The sequence below is a fragment of the Artemia sp. Qi Xiang Cuo genome, chromosome 15 (assembly GCF_049724085.1).
Source record: "Artemia sp. Qi Xiang Cuo chromosome 15, ASM4972408v1, whole genome shotgun sequence".
Lineage (NCBI taxonomy): Eukaryota > Metazoa > Arthropoda > Branchiopoda > Anostraca > Artemiidae > Artemia > Artemia sp. Qi Xiang Cuo.
In genome coordinates, this window is record NC_142808.1 from 55,084,489 (window position 1) to 55,103,117 (window position 18,629).

At 36.4% G+C, this 18,629-nt stretch overlaps 1 protein-coding gene across 1 annotated transcript in view; it reads right to left on the reverse strand.

Annotated features, from left to right (window-relative positions):
- The window catches only part of LOC148943868 (dual 3',5'-cyclic-AMP and -GMP phosphodiesterase 11A-like), a 103,598-nt gene that overhangs the window by 57,260 nt on the left and 27,709 nt on the right, over nucleotides 1-18,629 (reverse strand). The window lies entirely within an intron of this gene.

Sequence of the window (18,629 nt, forward strand, 5' to 3'; positions counted from 1 at the left end):
TTCAGGCTGATTTGATGTGTGGCTCCTGATGTCTTCTTAAGGTTTTCTAGGAGGATTTACCATTGAGATGAACATTTGAAGCACTGAACACCTTCAATCTGACTACCATTTAGGGTCAGTGGATTTCATCCATCACATTCAGTCAAACATTTTGTTTTCGGTAGACTTATTTGGAGGCCAGTTGAAAAAGCCCTGTCTGCCACGTCATTGATCATAGCCTGGGCTTCTAAAACAGATTGAATAGGCATGTACACATTGCCAGCATATTCAAATCCATGACAGAGATGGACGAACTCACTGCAACACCTTTGTACTTGTCCAGGATCTTGAGGATTCAACTGATGACGAAATTGAAAAAAGTTGGTGAGAGGACACAGCCTTGACATACACCCTCCTCGATCAGGACCAGAACTGAAAGCTCACCAACGACTCAGACACTGGCATGGGTTCCAGAATCGTAATTCCTAAGCAGACAGACGATCTTCTCAGGTACACTATCCTCTCTCATTGTTTCTCATATGGATCATGGTGGACCGAATGAAAGGCAGTGATGAAGCCTTTGAGGATTTTGATTGCTTTCTGCTTGTGTTTAAAGCGGTGTTAAAGAATCTGTCGCAGGATAAAGATCTGATCACAACAACCCATGTCTGGGCTGAATCCTGCTTAATTTGGTCACATTCAGCTTTTTTTGACGTCTCTGAATCAGTTTAAAAGCATTATTACGAACTGCTTGGCAGCAATAGAGATAAGAGACATCTTTCGGTAGGTTTTACAGTCTGTTCGGTCTCCTTTTTTGAAGATAAAAACAATTATCAATGTCTTCCACACACGGGGATGTAATAATTGCCCCTATTTTCAGTGATCAAACTATGCAGCTCGTCAACCACTGGCTCAGCGGAAAGCTTTCAGTAGCTTGGCGGTTTGACATTGCTTGTTTTTAAACCAGGTGTTACCCACAGCAAGATTGTTCTGCATTGTAAACCATAAAAGCTTGTATCCAAAGTCACCTCAAATTGGAAGGATATCTTCCCGGGTGAACTTATCAATGACTGTTTGAAGGTCACTGTGAAACTGGTCTTTTTACGGTTCAGTGGCATCTCTATTTAGAGCGTATACGCTAACGACAGTCAGGTTATTCTTGTGACCTTCAAATCTTGCCCATGCGATTCTCTTGGACACAGGTTTATATTAGAGTAGCGCAGTGGTTGCTTAGGTGGAAAACAGGATACCCACTCCTGCTCGGTCGGACCCATCTAATGCTCCTGAGTTATAAAACAAAACCTTCTTCGCAGACTGGGATTCTAAGGTCAAGATGTCACGTCCGTCTCAGTCTCTTGTCTCAGAAATACACAGAATATCAAGGTTATTAAGATCAAATTCTTAAGCTACAACAGTTTACGTCAGTGAGCATTTGATCGAGCATAGTTTCCAGCAGCTGATGTTCAGGCCTTGTCTTCTTTATGGGATGGTGGCTAGCCCACTTCTTGACGAGGGTGCAAATGAAGTTGCATAACTTAAAAATGGGGATACCTTAGCCAAACTTGTAGTCTGTATCACATTCATCATCATCATTACCAGGAACTTCATGGGATAAGGCACCCCACAGGGTCCCCAGTCTTGCAGCTACCCAAGGTGCATTGGTCATCATCTTGCTCGGCGCGGAGCTCATAGATGCTTCCACCCTTTCACCGCTTTGATGTTCGCTAACGGATTCCCCATACTGCCTAAAGACGAAAAGTTGAGCCTCGTTGCCTGGCAATACCTGGAGCTCCACCACCACCGTGGAAATCTTTAGGCTTATCTAGCCCCTTGTCAATACTTGTCAAAATCAACAATACTAATCCACATTGTTTTACCCGATTATAATTGTTGATTCCATAATCTTGATAATGAGTTCATGATCTCGATTATAAGCGAAACAGTATTTTCATGATCTGGATAAATTTACATTAGAACGGAAGGTAGAACATAAATGTTAGAGCTAGGACTGAAATGCTGAAAGCCATGGGAGAGAGTATGGCTCAACTATGGCTCTGAAACGTTGGCTGTCGGAAATGTTAAGTAAGATCTACGAAAAGCCTGACAGAGTAATTACCAATCATGTATCAAGTAGTAAGATGCAAAGGGAACAGTGGCGTAATCTTGTCAAAATCTTGGGGAGGGGGCAGAGTTGAAGCCAATTTTACAAAATCGTGCGAAAATGACAGTGAAAACTGAAAAATGAGTCATATACAATAAAGGCAAACATATACCAAAGAAAACTGACCTGTGTATCTGAATACTTGAATTAAGCAGGCTTATCTAAATTTTGAGAAGATTTTTGCAGACACCAAATTTCATCTGGAGGGGGGAGACTGAGATCTGAGGGGCTAACTTGGGTCTTGAAGGGGCATTTGCCCCTATTATACAGCAAATTACACCCCTGAAAGGGTATATATTTCAATCTAACTCTCTAGGGCTATAACGAAACAAACATCAAGAGTAGAAAGGGAGGTGCTACTCGTGACGGGCACCCCCGCTGCCATCTACAATTTAGTTTAATTCTGTCAGTACACCAAATATGGACATAGAGTCCCTAGGGAGAACACGTGGTTAATGGGGTCAATGATGGAACACCTGTGATGTCAGTCATTAATCAAATTGTTTCCGGGAAAGTTAATTAATGTCTGACAGATGACGTCAAGTTAATTAATGTCTTTGGAGTTCGACCAGAATTGTTTCCGGGGCAAAGTTTAGATCACACGTGACAGATGATGTCATGGTTGATTGATTTGACACGAAAGGGGAATTAATTTGTTGTTTCTAAGGGGAATTACTGATTCACGAAAGGGGAATTAATTTGTTCTTTCTAAAGAGAATTGTTTCCGAGCGAATGTCTATTAATGTCTTTGGAGTTCTACCAGGAGAATTGTTTCCGGGTGAATGTTTTGATCTTATCGATGAAGTGATTAGCGCGCGAAAGGGTTTCTTAGTAATTTGAAATGTGACAGCGCAAAGATGCCAAAAACAAAAGGAACACACTAAAATTACGTTTAGGGGTTATTTGATCGAAACTGTTTTAGACATTTTAGGGAATTATTTCGACGAACCAGTTAGAGACATTTTAAAAGAAGATTTTAAAAGAGGATTTTAGAAGAGAATTTGAGGGTGAAAATCTGTGGTCGTTATACTACACAAGTTCCTTTTGAACAGTGTTGTGAGGTCCTCTACCCCAACCCAAAAGGGTCCTCATACCCCACCCCAACCCCGAAGGGTCCTCATACCCCAAAGGTCCACCGGGCTCCCAAAGGACCACCCGGCCCTCAAGGGCCCCCCAGACCACCAAAGGCCCACCCCCGGTCCCCAAAGGTCCCCCAGGCTCCCAAAGGACCACCCGGCCCACAAGGGTCCCCCAGACCCCCAAAGGGCCCTCATACCCCACCCCCACCCCGAAGGAAGCCCCCGATCCTCAAAGGTCCCCCAGGGCTCCCAAAGGGCCCCCGGCGCCTCAAAGGCCCCTGAGCCCCCCCCTCCCATTCTTAATACTTTTTTAGGGCTTTATTATATCTTTTCAGAACAAGTTATTTTCTTATCGAAATCTGAAGGTAGGGTCAGGATACATTTAGAATGATGGCAATTATGAACTTTGAATATTATGCTGAAAATAAGGGGGAATTGATGTTTGGATAGAGGGCTTTGGAGCTAGGCTATTCATTTCAATATTAAAGTTTGTAGAACATGACCTAAACATGAGCTAAAATATTATACTAAAGACAACAAGGATGGGGGGAGGGCTGATCTACTTCAAAGCAGTAGGCTGCTTAAACCAATCAAGTTGATATTATTTATTAGGAAACTTTGAATGAGATAACTAAACTTCAAAGCAGTAGGCTGCTTAAATCAATCAAGTTGATATTATTTATTAGGAAACTTTGAATGAGATAACTAAACATAAACATTATAATGAAAACGAGGGGGAATTGATATTTGGAAAGAGGGCTTTGGAGCTAGGCTATTCATTTCAAAATTAAAGTTTGTAGAACCTGACCTAAACAGGAGCTAGAATATTATACTAAAGACAACAAGGAGGGGGGCTGCCCTATTTCAAAGCAATAGGCTGCTTAAACCAATCAAGTTGATATTATTTACTAGGAAACTTTGAACGAGATTATACAGAACTTTGAACATTATACTGAAAATAAGGGGGAATTGATGTTTGTAAAGAGGGCTTTGGAGCTAGGCTATTCATTTCAAAATTAAAGTTTGTAGAACCTGACCTAAACATGATCTAAAATATTATACTAAAGACAACAAGGAGGGGGCTGAACTACATCAAAGCAGTAGGATGCTTTAACCAATAAAGTTGATATTATTTATTAGGAGAATGTGAATGGGATAAATAAACATAAACATTATACTGAAACTAAGGGGGAATTGATATTTGGAAAGAGGGCTTTGGAGCTAGGCTATTCATTTCAAAATTAAAGTTTATAGAACCTGACCTAAACATGAGCTAGAATAATATAATAAAGATAACAAGGAGGGGGGCTGACCTACTTCAAAGCAATAGGCTACTTTAATCAATCAAGTTGATATTATTTATTAGGAAACTTTGAATGAGGTAACTAAACGTAAACATTATAATGAAAACAAGGGGAAAATTGATATTTGGAAAGAGGGCTTTGGAGCTAGGCTATTCATTTCAAAATTAAAGTTTGTAGAACCTGACCTAAACATGAGCTAGAATATTATAATAAAGACAAAAAGGAAAGGGGATACCCAGAAACAAATTGACTAGCCTACTCAAAAGTGTGACTGCCAGAGTAACCTGTCCCATGCAAGTCTATATATTTAGCTGCTATGTCCAATAAAGACCTTTTTGCGCAGAACCTAGGCTATACTGTACAAAACTAATAAACTAGTCAATATTTTTTTTTAATTAGACCAAACCATCTAAATTAGCAATTTATTCAACTTTTTTTAATAGCCTAGGGATTGACTAGCCTACTCAAAGGTGTGACTACCAGAGTAGCCTGTCCCATGCAATTCTATATATTTAGCTGCTATGTCCAATAAAGGGCTTTTTTGCGCAGAACCTGGGCTATACTGTACAAAACTAATAAACTAGTCAATATTTTTTTTAAAGTAGGCCAAACCATCTAAATTAGCCTATTAATCTTACCTTCAACTCCAACTTCTTCTGAGACTTTATCCCATGCTTTCATAACAAGCAACCTATTTTTATGGTTTTTATCAGCTTTAGAGTAGAGAACTTTGTTTACTTTAAAGCTTTTTGTATATCTCAACACCAAGAAATACCTTACAAAGGCATTTCAGAGCAACTTCTTTTCTTAATGTCACTTCTAAACCCATTTTCCAACTTGAATTACCCATCCTTTTCACCCACAACTTTACTTTACAGCTTTTTGGATAACTCAACACCAAGAAATACTTTTCAAAAGGCATTTCAGAGCAAGTTCCTTTCTTAATGTCCCTCCTAAACCCATTTTTCAAGTTGAAGCATCCATCCTTTTCACCCACAACTTTACTTTACAGCTTTTTGGATACCTCAACACCAAGAAATACCTTTCAAAATGCATTTCAGAGCAACATCTTTTCTTAATGTCCCTTCTAAACCAATTTCCAACTTGAAGTAGCCATCCTTTTCACCCACAACTTTACTTTACAGCTTTTTGAATGATCCAACACCAAGAAATACTTTTCAAAAGACATTTCAGAGCAATTTCTTTTCTTAATGTCCCTTCTAAACCTATTTTCCAACTTGAAGCATCCTTCCTTTTCACCCACAACTTTACTTTACAGCTTTTTGGATACCTCAACACCAAGAAATACCTTTCAAAAGCCATTTCAGAGCAAGTTCCTTTCTTAATGTCCCTTCTAAACCCATTTTCCAACTTGAAGTACCAATCCTTTTCACCCACAACCTTACTTTACAGCCTTTTGAATGCTCCAACACAAAGAAATACCTTTCAAAAGGCATTTCAGAGCAACTTCCGTTCTTAATGTCACTTCTAAACCCATTTTCCAACTTGAAGTACCCATCCTTTTCACTCACAACTTTACTTTACAGTTTTTACCTCAACACCAAGAAATACTTTTCAAAAGGCATTTCAGAGCAAGTTCCTTTCTTTATGTCCCTCCTAAACCCATTTTACAAGTTGAAGCATCCATCCTTTTCACCCGCAACTTTACTTTACAGCTTTTCGGATACATCAACACCAAGAAATACCTTTCAAAAGGCATTTCAGAGCAACTTTTTTTCTTAATTTCCCTTCTAAACCTATTTTACAAATTGAAGTACTCATCCTTTTAACCCACAACTTTACTTTACAGCTTTTTGGATGTCTCAACACCAAGAAATACTTTTCAAAAGACATTTCAGAGCAAGTTCCTTTCTTAATGTCCATCCTAAACCCATTTTCCAAGTTGAAGCATCCATCCTTTTCACTCACAACTGTACTTTACCGCTTTTTGTATGACACAACACAATGAAAAACCATACAAAACGCATTTAAGAGCAACTTATTGTCTTAATGTCCCTACTAAACCTATTTTATAACTTAAAGTACCGATTCTTTTCACCCACAACTTTACATTACAACTTCGTGGATACATCAACACCAAGCAATACTTTTCAAAAGGCTTTTCAGAGAACGTTTCTTTCTTAATGTCCCTTCTAAACCTATTTTCCAACTTGAAGCATCCATCCTTTTCACCCACAACTTTACTTTACAGCTTTTCGGTTCTTTTGAATGCGCCTATACCATGTATTACTTTTCTAAGATATTTCAAAACAAGTTCTATTCATAATGTCCATACTAAACCCATTTTACAAGTTGAAGTACCGATCCTTTTCATCCAAAACTTTACTTTACAGCTTTTTGAACGCTCAAACATCAAGAAATACTTTTCAAATTCATTTCAGAACAAGTTCTTTTCTTAATGTCCATCTTAAACCTATTTTACAAGTTGAAGCACCAATCCTTTTCACCCACAACCTTACTTTACAGCTTTTTGAATGCTCCAACACCAAGCAATACTTTTCAAAGGGCATTTCAGAACAAGTTCATTCCTAATGTCCTTCCTAACCCCATTTTATAAGTTGAAGTACCCATCCTTTACAGCCAACACCAAACAATACTTTTCTAAAGGCATTTCACAACAAGTTCCTTTCTTAATGTCCCTCCTAAACCCAATTTACAAGTTGAAGTGTTCATCCTTTTCACCACAACTTTACTTTACAACTTTTTTTCTTAATGTCCTTCCTAAGCCCATTTTACAAGTTGAAGAACCCAACTTTTTCACCCAGAACTATACTTCACAGCTTTTTGAATGCCCACAACGCCAAGCAATACTTTTCAAAAGGCATTTCAGAACAAGTTATTTTCTTAATGTCCTTCCTAAACCCATTTTACAAGTTGAAGTTCCCAACCTTTTCCCCCGCAACTATACTTTACAGCTTTTTGATTGCCAAAACATCAAGCAATACTTTTCAAAGACATTTCAGAACAAGTTCTTTTCTTAATATCCCTCCTAAACCTATTTTACAAGTTGAAGTGCCCATCCTTTTCATCCAAAACTTTACTTTACAGCTTTTTGAATACCCCAACAACTAGCAATACTTTTCAAAAGGCATTTCACAACCAGTTCTTTTCTTAATGTCCCTCCTAAACCCATTTTATAAATTGAAGTACCCAACTTTTTCACCCAGAACTATATTTCACAGCTTTTTGAATGCCCACAACACCAAGCAATACTTTTCAAAAGACATTTCAGAACAAGTTCTTTTCTTAATGTCCCTCCTAAACCCATTTTACAAGTTGAGGTACCCATCCTTTTCACCACAACTTTACTTTACATATTTTGTGCAAGCCACAATATCATGCAAGTTTCCACTTCAGTTCAGATTTTTTTTTTGTGCACGCCACAATATCACGCAATTTTCCACTTCAGTTCAGATTTTTCTCAAAGAGATGAAAAAATTTAAAATACTGTTCCAAATTTTTCATAGAAGATAGAAAGTTCAAGTTATCTTCTGAATTTTATTAAAGAACTTACAGTTCAATTCTAATTTCTCCAAAGAAAATAAAAATCTTCCACTTCAGTTCTTAATTTCACAAAGACACAAGGAAATTTGAAGTTCTATTTGAAATTTTTCCGTAGAAGATAGAAAAAGCTATACCATAGTTGTGAATATTTTCCCGGAAGACAAAAATTTCTACTTCAATTTTAAATTTTCTCAACGAAGTGAAGAAAAGTTCAAGTTCTAGTCATCATGCAAGATTCCACTTCAGTTCAGATTTTTCTCAAAGAGATGTTAAAATTTAAAATACTGTTCCAAATTTTTCATAGAAGATAGAAGTTCAAGTTATCTTCTGAATTTTATTAAAGAAATTACAGTTCAATTCTAATTTCTCCAAAGAAAATAAAAATCTTCAACTTCAGTTCTTAATTTCACAAACACAAAAGGAAGTTTAAAGTTCTATTTGAAATTTCTCAATGAAATGAAGAAAATTTCAAGCTCTCTTCTGAATTCTCTCAATGAAAAAGAAATTATTTATTGAACAATTCTATTTTTACTAATAATATAAAAAGGTTCCACTTCAGTTCAGATGTTTCCCCAAAGACATAAATTTAAAATTCTCCTCCAAATTTTTGTAGAAGATAGAAAAAGTTACACATTGATCGTGAATATTTCACTATGAAGATAAGGAGCTAATTTTCTCATTGATGTGAAGAAAAGTTCAAGTTCTTTTCCTAACTATCCATATGAAAAGAAATAAGTTACAGATCAATTCTATTTGTCAAGAAAAAATAAAAATTTTCCACTTCAGTTCTGATCTTTCTCAAAGAGATGGAAAAAATTCAAATTACTGTTCTAAATTTTTCATAGAAAAGAAATAAGTTACAGATCAATTCTATTTTTCAAGAAAAAATAAAAATTTTCCACTTCAGTTCAGATTTTTCTCAGATATGGAAAAATTTTTAAATTACTGTTCTAAATTTTTCATAGAAGATAGAAAAAGTTATACGGTGATCATGAAAAGTTAACTCAAGTCTGAATTTTATTAAAGAACTTACAGTTCAATTCTAATTTCTCCAGAGAAAAATAAAAATCTTCCACTTCAGATCTTAATTTCACAAAGACACAAAGAAATTTAAAGTTCTCTTCTGAATTTTCTTAGAGAAAAGAAAAAGTTATAGTTCAATTCTAATTTTGTTTCAAAGAAAATAAAAAATCTCCAACTATTGACTAGTTTATTAGTTTTGTACAGTATAGCCCAGGTTCTGCACAAAAAAGCCCTTTATTGGACATAGCAGCTAAATATATAGACTTGCATGGGACAGGCTACTCTGATAGTCACACCTTTGAGTAGGCTAGTCAATCCCTATGATATTAAAAAAAGTTGAATAAATTGCTAATTTAGATGGTTTGGTCTAATTAAAAAAAAAATATTGACTAGTTTATTAGTTTTGTACAGTATAGCCTAGGTTCTGCACAATAAGGTCTTTATTGGACATAGCAGCTAAATATATAGGCTTGCATGGGACAGGTTAGTCTGGCAGTCACACTTTTGAGTAGGCTAGTCAATTTGTTTCTGGGCATCCCCTCTCCTTTTTGTCTTTATTATAATATTCTAGCTCATGTTTAGGTCAGGTTCTACAAACTTTAATTTTGAAATGAATAGCCTAGCTCGAAAGCCCTCTTTCCAAATATCAATTCCCCCCATGTTTTCATTATAATGTTTACGTTTAGTTACCTCATTCAAAGTTTCCTAATAAATAATATCACCTTGATTGATTAAAGTAGCCTACTGCTTTGAAGTAGGTCAGCCCCCTTCCTTGTTATCTTTATTAGATTATTCTAGCTCCTGTTTAGGTCAGGCTCTATAAACTTTAATTTTGAAATGAATAGCCTAGCTCCAAAGCCCTCTTCCCAAACATCAATTCTCCCAATTGTTTTCATTATAATGTTTATGTTTAGTTACCTCATTCAAAGTTTCCTAATAAATAACATTAACTTGATTGGTTTAAGCAGTCTACTGCTTTGAAGCAGATCAGCCCCCTCCTTGTTGTCTTTATTATAATATTTAGCTCATGTTTAGGTCATGTTCTACAAACTTTAATTTGAAATGAATAGCCTAGCTCCAAAGGCCTCTATCCAAACATCAATTCCCCCTTATTTTCAATATAATGTTTATGTTTAGTTATCTTATTCAAAGTTTCCTAATAAATAATATCAACTTGATTGGTTTAAGCAGCCTACTGCTTTGAAGTAGATCAGCCCCCCTCCTTGTTGTCTTTAGTCAGGTTAAAATTTAATTTTGAAATGAATAGCCTAGCTCCAAAGCCCTCTTTCCAAACATCAATTCCCCCTTATTTTCAGTATAATGTTTATGTTTAGTTATCCCATTCAAAGTTTCCTAATAAATAATATCAACTTCATTGGTTTATGCAGCCTACTGCATTGAAGTATATCAGCCCTCCTCCTTGTTGTCTGTAGTATAATATTATAGATGATGTTTAGTTCATTTTCTACAAAATTTAATATTGAAATGAATAGCCTAGATCAAAAGTCCTCTTTCAAAAAATGAATTCCCCCTTATTTTCAGTATAATGTTCAAAGTTCAGTTTAATCTCGTTCAAAGTTTCCTAGTAAACAATATCAACTTGATTGGTTTAAGCAGCCTACTGCTTTGAAGTAGATCAGCCCCCCTCCTTTTTGTCTTTAGTATAATATTCTAGCTCCTGTTTAGGTCAGGTTCTACAAACTTTAATTTTGAAATGAATAGCCTAGCTCCAAAACCCTCTTTCCAAATATCAATTCCCCCTCGTTTTCATTATAAAGTTTATGTTTAGTTATCTCATTCAAAGTTTCCTAATAAATAATATCAACTTGATTGATTTATGCAGCCTACTGCTTTGAAGTTTAGTTATCTCATTCAAAGTTTCCTAATAAATAATATCAACTTGATTGGTTTAAGCAGCCTACTGCTTTGAAGTAGATCAGCCCCCCTCCTTGTTGTCTTTAGTATAATATTTTAGCTCATGTTTAGGTCATGTTCTACAAACTTTAATATTGAAATGAATAGCCTAGCTCCAAAGCCCTCTTTCCAAACCTCAATTCCCCCTTATTTTCAGTATAACGTTCAAAGTTCATAATTGCCATCATTCTAAATGTATCCTGACCCTACTTTCAGATTTCGATAAGAAAATAACTTGTTCTGAAAAGATATAATAAAGCCCTAAAAAAGTATCAAAAATGGGGGGGGGCTCAGGGGTCTTTGGGGCGCCGGGGGCCCTTTGGGAGCCCTGGGGGACCTTTGGGGATCGGGGGCTTCCTTCGGGGTTGGGGTGGGGTATGAGGGCCCTTTGGGGGTCTGGGGGACCCTTGGGGGCCGGGTGGTCCTTTGGGAGCCGGGGGGATCTTGGGGGACCTGGGGTGGGCCTTTGGGGGTCTGGGGGGCCCTTGAGGGCCGGATGGTCCTTTGGGAGCCCGGTGGACCTTTGGGGTATGAGGACCCTTCGGGGTTGGGGTGGGGTATGAGGACCCTTTGGGGTTGGGCTAGAGGACCTCACAACACTGTTCAAAAGGAACTTGTGTAGTATAAAGACCACAGATTTTCACCCTCAAATCCTTTTCTAAAATCATCTTTTAAAATGTCTCTAACTGTTCTTGCCAAAATAATTCCCTAAAATGTCTAAAACGGTTTCGCCCAAATAACCCCTAATCGTAACTTCAGCGTGTTCCTTTTGTTTTGGCATCTCTGCGCTGTCACATTTGAAATTACTAAGAAACCCTTTCGCGCGCTAATCACTTCATCGCTAAGGTCAAAACATTCACCCGGAAACAATTCTCTTGGTAGAACTCCAAAGACATTAATAGACATTCGCTCGGAAACAATTCTCTTTAGAAAGAACAAATTAATTCCCCTTTCGTGAATCGATAATTCCCCTTAGAAACAACAAATTAATTCCTCTTTCGTGTCAAATTAATCAACCATGACATCATCTGTCATGTGTGATCTAAACTTTGCCCCATAGACAATTCTGGTCGAACTCCAAAGACATTAATTAACTTAACATCATCTGTCAGACATTTATTAACTTCCCCGGAAACAATTTGATTAATGACTGACATTACAGGTGTTCCATCATTGACCCCATTAACCACGTGTTCTCCCTAGGGACTCTATGTCCATATTTGGTGTACTGACAGAGTTAGACTAAATTATAGATGGCAGCAGGGGTGCCCGTCACGAGTAGCACCTCCCTTTCTACTATCAAGAAGGCTATGCCATTTTTACGGACAAAGGAAGATAGATTGCCAAAGAAGGGCTATTTGGCCATCCATTTAGAGTATACTGAAAAGCTTCTTTTCCCTCAATTGGACAGTAAGAGGCCACGGGAAAAGGTATATCAGAAGTAACATTCCAATTTAGCTTTAACAATACCTGTGATAGAGCTTTATGGAAGGTGGTAAAGGTAAAAAGAAGGTAAAGGAAATACGCGTAACTGTGTTAGCGTCAAGTAGCTTGGTGCTATATTGAGCGGTTGTTAATAGTAGTAGTATTTGTTGGAAAGATAAGTTTCATTTACCCGTTTCAGTGTTAAAACTAATTCAAATAGAGTAATACTTTATCTGTGACTTAGTTTAAAGTAATGAAAATGTTAATTGGCCAGCTGGTTTTCGAAAACCCCTCGAAGGCCATGTAAAAGTAACTTTATTGTGAACTTCATTTTTAAAAGCTTTTTCAAAAAAAGAAATTTTCAAAGAATGGTTGAGAGCTGCAATAAACCAAAGATAAGCAAAAATAAAGTCAAGTAATTTTCAAATTGTAATATTACCATATATAACGATCAGTAAATGGATGGAACCTGAAACAGACACAAATTACAATAAATAGCTGAGTCAAACCCAAAACAAGCAGAAATTAAGAGGAATAGAGCTCCAGTGTCTTATAAAGACCTGAACATTGTTTACACTTTAGTAATTTTTTCTCGTCCTCAAGCTTAGAGAGAATAACGTTCCCTTTTTTCGTAACATAAGCTTTGATATTTCCAATTAGCTATTTTTTTTTGTAAAACGATGCCGCTAAATTCTTTCCGCAAAATAGTTCAAATATTAAACTAGTCCAAAGAACCAAGATGTTTCTGAGTCAAATGTTTTTTTTTTGTTTTTTTTTCACAATTTATCTCTCTTGTTTTCTGTATTTTAATATATTTCAATTTGTGATACTTTTATTTCGATTGGGAATGATCTTAATAAAGCATTTTATAACAATTCAACTAAAGGGCTAGCAAATTCTGGCTAAACAGGGGTAACAAATAAAGGACAGACAATAACAAAAATTCACATAAAGGGCTAACAAATGCTCTTAGTAAAAGCAAACAAAAGTAATCCATACTTTGATTGTTTTCGTTTCATTGATTATCTATTCATTTTGTCAGTTTATTTGTCTCAGTTTATTATCATTATCGATTTTATTTTCCAAGAAAGGGAAACATTCCGATCTGAGATAAAAATCAAAGCAAAAGTTTTAAACAGATAGCAGAAATTCCCTTCGATATTAGCTAAAGTTTTTCCTTGTTTGCATATCATATAGTACTCATGTCAACTTAAAAGTTGGATAAGGGCTAATAATTAACAGGCCAACAATTAAAAGGGCAAAAAGGGCTAACAGCTTACACATTACTAATAAAACACAATGGTCTTAGCAAAAATGAATGAAATAATTTAAAATTTATGTTTAAATTTTATGTTATTATTTATTATTTATGTTTAAATTTATGTTAAATTTTATGTTTTTTTTTTAAGTTTCTTATCGATTTATCCTCTCATTAACTTGTCATCATCATCAATTTTGTTTTCCAAGCAAGGGAAACATTCTTTCAAAGATAAAGATCTAAGTTAATCTTGCAAAATATTGCAAAATTTACCTTGGAATTAACTGAATTTTTCCCTTGTTTTCATGTCGTACAACCGTTATGTCAAATTGTTGGACCACCAAAGAACTAACAATTAACGAGCTAAGAGGTTAAAGATGATAAGGGCTAACAATTGTTAAACTGTTCATATTAAATGAACAATAATATTATATACATTTATATATATATGGATGCTCATTGTCACTTGGCTTCTAAAAACAGATTATTTGAAAAAAACTGCGTTTTCTAGAGAGTTAAAGAGGCTGAGTCACAAGTTCGAACCTTAAAACGTACAGGGATTAGGAGGTACAGTTGGGGGGCTTCCGCCCCCAAACCCCCCGCTTTTGTAGCCTCTTTTGTTAAGACTTTGATTTTGGGGGTCTCCCGCCCCCCTCAACCTTCGCTTTTTCCCTTGCAAAGAAATGCTTTGCAACACGAACGAAGTCTGCTTGAATTTTTTACCGTAAGAACAACCTATTGCATCTCTTTGATTAGAAACAGTACTGAACTTGTTTGCTGGATTTTTTACAGGAAATTTTTCCCTAGCCGATAACAAACTATAATGTGATGAACTTAACAATTTTGAACAGAAAAAACAGAGAACAGAAGAAGGGCTCAGCATAAAAAAGCAGTTTCGGTTCAGGTAGGTTCAGGTTCATCTACTTCACCATCATACATAATCACACTGAATACATAACTATACCTGGCACAGAGACAAGTTTGTAGTTATAACTGTAACAGATTGAGTTGTCATTGCCAAATTCTCTGAAGATTAAAAAAAAATGCCATTGAAACTATTTCATTCGTGTTGGTACGACCAACTGATTGCAGGCTACAGGACTTAAAAAACCTTAACAAAAGAGGCTGCAAAAGCGAGGGGTTTAGGGAGTGGCAGCGCCCCAATTGTACCTCCTAATCCCTGTAAGTTTTAAGGTTCGAACTTGTGACTCAGCCTCTTTAACTCTTTGGAAAACGTAGTTTTTTTCAAATAATTTCTGCACGTTTTTGTACAGTTTATTACTTATTATTGCTTGACTAACTGTTAGCTGATCGTGTCAGGAGTAAAAGTTGGGGAGCTGCCACCCCCCAAACCCCCCGCTTTTGAAGATTCTTGCGTTAAGGCTTTTAATTCCTGAATACTCAAATCAAATGCACAGTAAGATTTTCTTTTTTCAACTTTTCTTCGATCATGCGGGTATACGGCATGGTATCAAAGCAGTGAAGACTTACCTGTAAGCTGAAGGCCAACTGTGATATTCTTCTGGAGACGCCTGTTGAGCCGAAGGATTTAATAGATTGGATTTAAAAAAGAAACTGAGTTTCTTTTTTAAACTTTAAATTTAAGAGATATTACTTTAAATTCAATATTTAAAAAATTTACTCTGACGGGGAATCGAACCCGGATCTTCCGCATGACAGACAGGAATAGTGACCACTGTACTATCAGATACTCTTGTTGAGTTATTTTTATTGGCTCGGCAACAGAAAAAAACCCAACGGATTTTTTGTCAAAGTCTCTGCAATCTATTTTCGACGCAAGCAAATACAAAGTAAGATTTTCGTTTTGCGATAAAAAAAAACTTCTAGGAAAGAACTGGAATTTTTGGAAGCTTGCAGTCGGTCTTGTCAGGTTAAGAGGACTATTTTGATCTAATTTAATAATGAAATACTATGCTTTTAGGAATTTCAAAAATTAACATGGGCTCTTATGGGAAAACGATTTTTCGTAAATGTAAATTCGGGGGATAATTTTTTCGGTCTGAAAATATCAAAAGGCCCTAACAGGTTGAATTCCGGTTCGAATGAGTCCTCATTCACCCAGATCAAGGAGGCACAAGTGTGCCTCCTTGATTGGCTCGGCAACAGAAAAAACCCAACGGTTTTTTGTCAAAGTCTCTGCAATCTATTTTCGACACAAGCAAATACAAAGTAAGATTTTAGTTTTTCAACCAAAAATCTTCTGGGAAAGAGCTGGAATTTTTGGAAGCTTGCAGTCGGTCTTGTCAGGTTAAGAGGACTATTTTGATCTAATTTAATAATGAAATACTAAGCTTTTAGGAATTTCAAAATTAACATGGGCTCTTATAGGAAAACGAGGTTTTTCGTAAATGTAAATTCGGGGGATCATTTTTTCGGTCTGAAAATATCAAAAGGCCCTAACAGGTCAAATTCCGCTTCGAATGAATCCTCATTCACCCGGATCCGTTGCCAACTGTGGAGCATACGGGTATACGGCATGTTATCAAAGCAGTGGAGACTTACCTGTAAGCTGAAGGCTGACTATGATATTCTTCTGGAGACGCCTGTTGAGCCGAAGGATTTAGTAGATTGGATTTAAAAAAGAAACTGAGTTTCTTTTTTAAACTTTAAATTAAAGAGATACTACTTTAAATTCAATATATAAAAGATTTACTCTGACGGAGAATCGAACCCGGGTCTTTCGCATGACAGACAGGAATAGTGACCACTGTACCATCAGAGACTATTGTTAAATTATTTTTAGTCTCTGCAATCTATTTTCGACGCAAGCAAATAGAAATATGAAATATGAAATACTATGCCTTTAGGAATTTCAAAAATTAACATGAGCTCTTATAGGAAAACGAGGTTTATCGTAAATGTAAATTCGGGGGATAATTTTTTTGGTCTGAAAATATCAAAAGGCCCTAACAGGTCAAATTCCGGTTTGAATGAGTCCTCATTCACCCGGATCCGTTGCCAACTGTGGCCTGTAGGCGTGGCTGATAAAAAAAACTTTGATGAACATTAAGTGGCTATATTTGGTTTTTGGAAAACAAGGAAGGAGTGATCGGATTGAGCTGAAATTTTGAGGATAAGCTCCCACGACCTAGGAAAGCTTATCCTCTACATTTCAGCCCGATCGAACAAAGTTAAAGGGGGGCTGTGGTGGGAGTGTCGAAACTTCTGGCCCACTTTCCTACATGAAGATAAAGTCGGAGGGGGGTAAAATTTTGCAAGTTTCTTAGTTTGAGCTTAGGGTACAAAATGCGATCACCACCGTCTCTTTGCGACCACTAGGACTGGAAATCGCTTTACATTGCGGTGGGTCGCCTGTTTAAAGAGGCACAAGTGTGCCTCGTTGATAATTTAAGCCTTTTCTTGATGACATGACGTCCAAATGGACCGTTGTCTTTTGTGTCCGAAGCTTTGTTTCTTATAACTGTTCATATTTTTCAACTTGCTTGGTTCCTTTGACCCCCATTTGTCCTTTTAACAAAGGTAGGGTAGGCATTAATATATACAGGTCCTATATATATATATATATATGGTGCTAGCCACCAGTCTCTTTGGAGGTGTGGGTTCAAATCTCACCGCTGGTATACGATTATGATTTATGTACAAAAATCAAATATCTTTGAATAAACTACAGTATGAAAAGACATCAAAAATGCAGTTTTAGTGAAAAAATTTATTCTATTTTAGAAATCATTTATTTTAGTTACAAAAGATTTTTAACCCAATTAATTTCCTTTAAAATGAGCCATTGAACCACTCTCTACAATGCTCCAGTGCCAAGCTATCTGTGGAAAAGAAAGAAAAAAGAAAAAAAATCTGCCGTTTAGGCAGAATCTTGTAGTAGCCGCCACTTTTCTTGATTTTCAAGCCAATATATTTCCCTTACTGTTCAAGCCAAATGACAGAAAGTTTCCTATACAGGGGTTTCGGACAAGCGGTTCTAATGGTGTACTTTTTGTTTTGATCTGACTTTTTTTTAGGAGTTATGGGTTTTTATATTTCTTAACATTGGAAGTGATGGTCTCTTACTAGGTTGCTAGCTACCGCTGCAACCATGAATATAGGACCAGAAGCACACGGCAGGCTTCCATATATGGATGCTCATTGTCACTTGGTTTCTAAAAACAGATATTTTGAGCCTTTTCCTGATGACATGACGTCCAAATGGACCGTTGTCTTTTATGTCCGAACCTTTGTTTCTTGTAATTGTTCATAATTTCCATCTTGCATGGTTCCTTTGACCTCCATTTGTCTTTTTAACAAAGGTATGGTAGGCATTGATGACCTTATCCATGTCAAAATCCCAAACCCAATCATATTCGCTATCATTATAATTTTGTCTCATTTTAATTCTTGTTTTCCAGGCTGGTTTTAATTTTCATTTTTGACTTGCTCACATGCTTGGTGTCACATGTCTTCTAACCACGAGAGTCTTTACTCTTCATTTTCAAATTTGGCAGGCCATCGCCACGTGTGTCTTTGCTGTTCATTGTCACTTTTGACACGTTATAATTATCGTTTTCGTATATCTTCTGACCGTCGTGTCTTTGCTCTTCATTTTCATTTTTGACACGTTTTTTTTTATTTTGATTACTTCAAACAATTTAGCAACGGTCTTTGCTTCAGCTGCCCGTAAAGGGGTTGTCGCAATTGATTGTGCAAATCTTCTTTTTTTAGTGCTTCCTAAAGGTATTTATATACCTGGTTACGTTCAAGCCTGTAGATCTTATTCACATAACGAGTTGTTTTTATCAAGCAAAAAGACTAATTTCAAAATTGTCAGGTATTTTAATAGTTTGGATTAAAACATTAAAATTATTACTCAGACACCGTAAATATTTTTGTAGCTTACATAATAACTTTAGCAATTCTGAACTGAAATTTCTACAAAAAAATTTCTAATTTCTTTCACGTCCTAAATAAATTCCATTTGTAATGTTGTG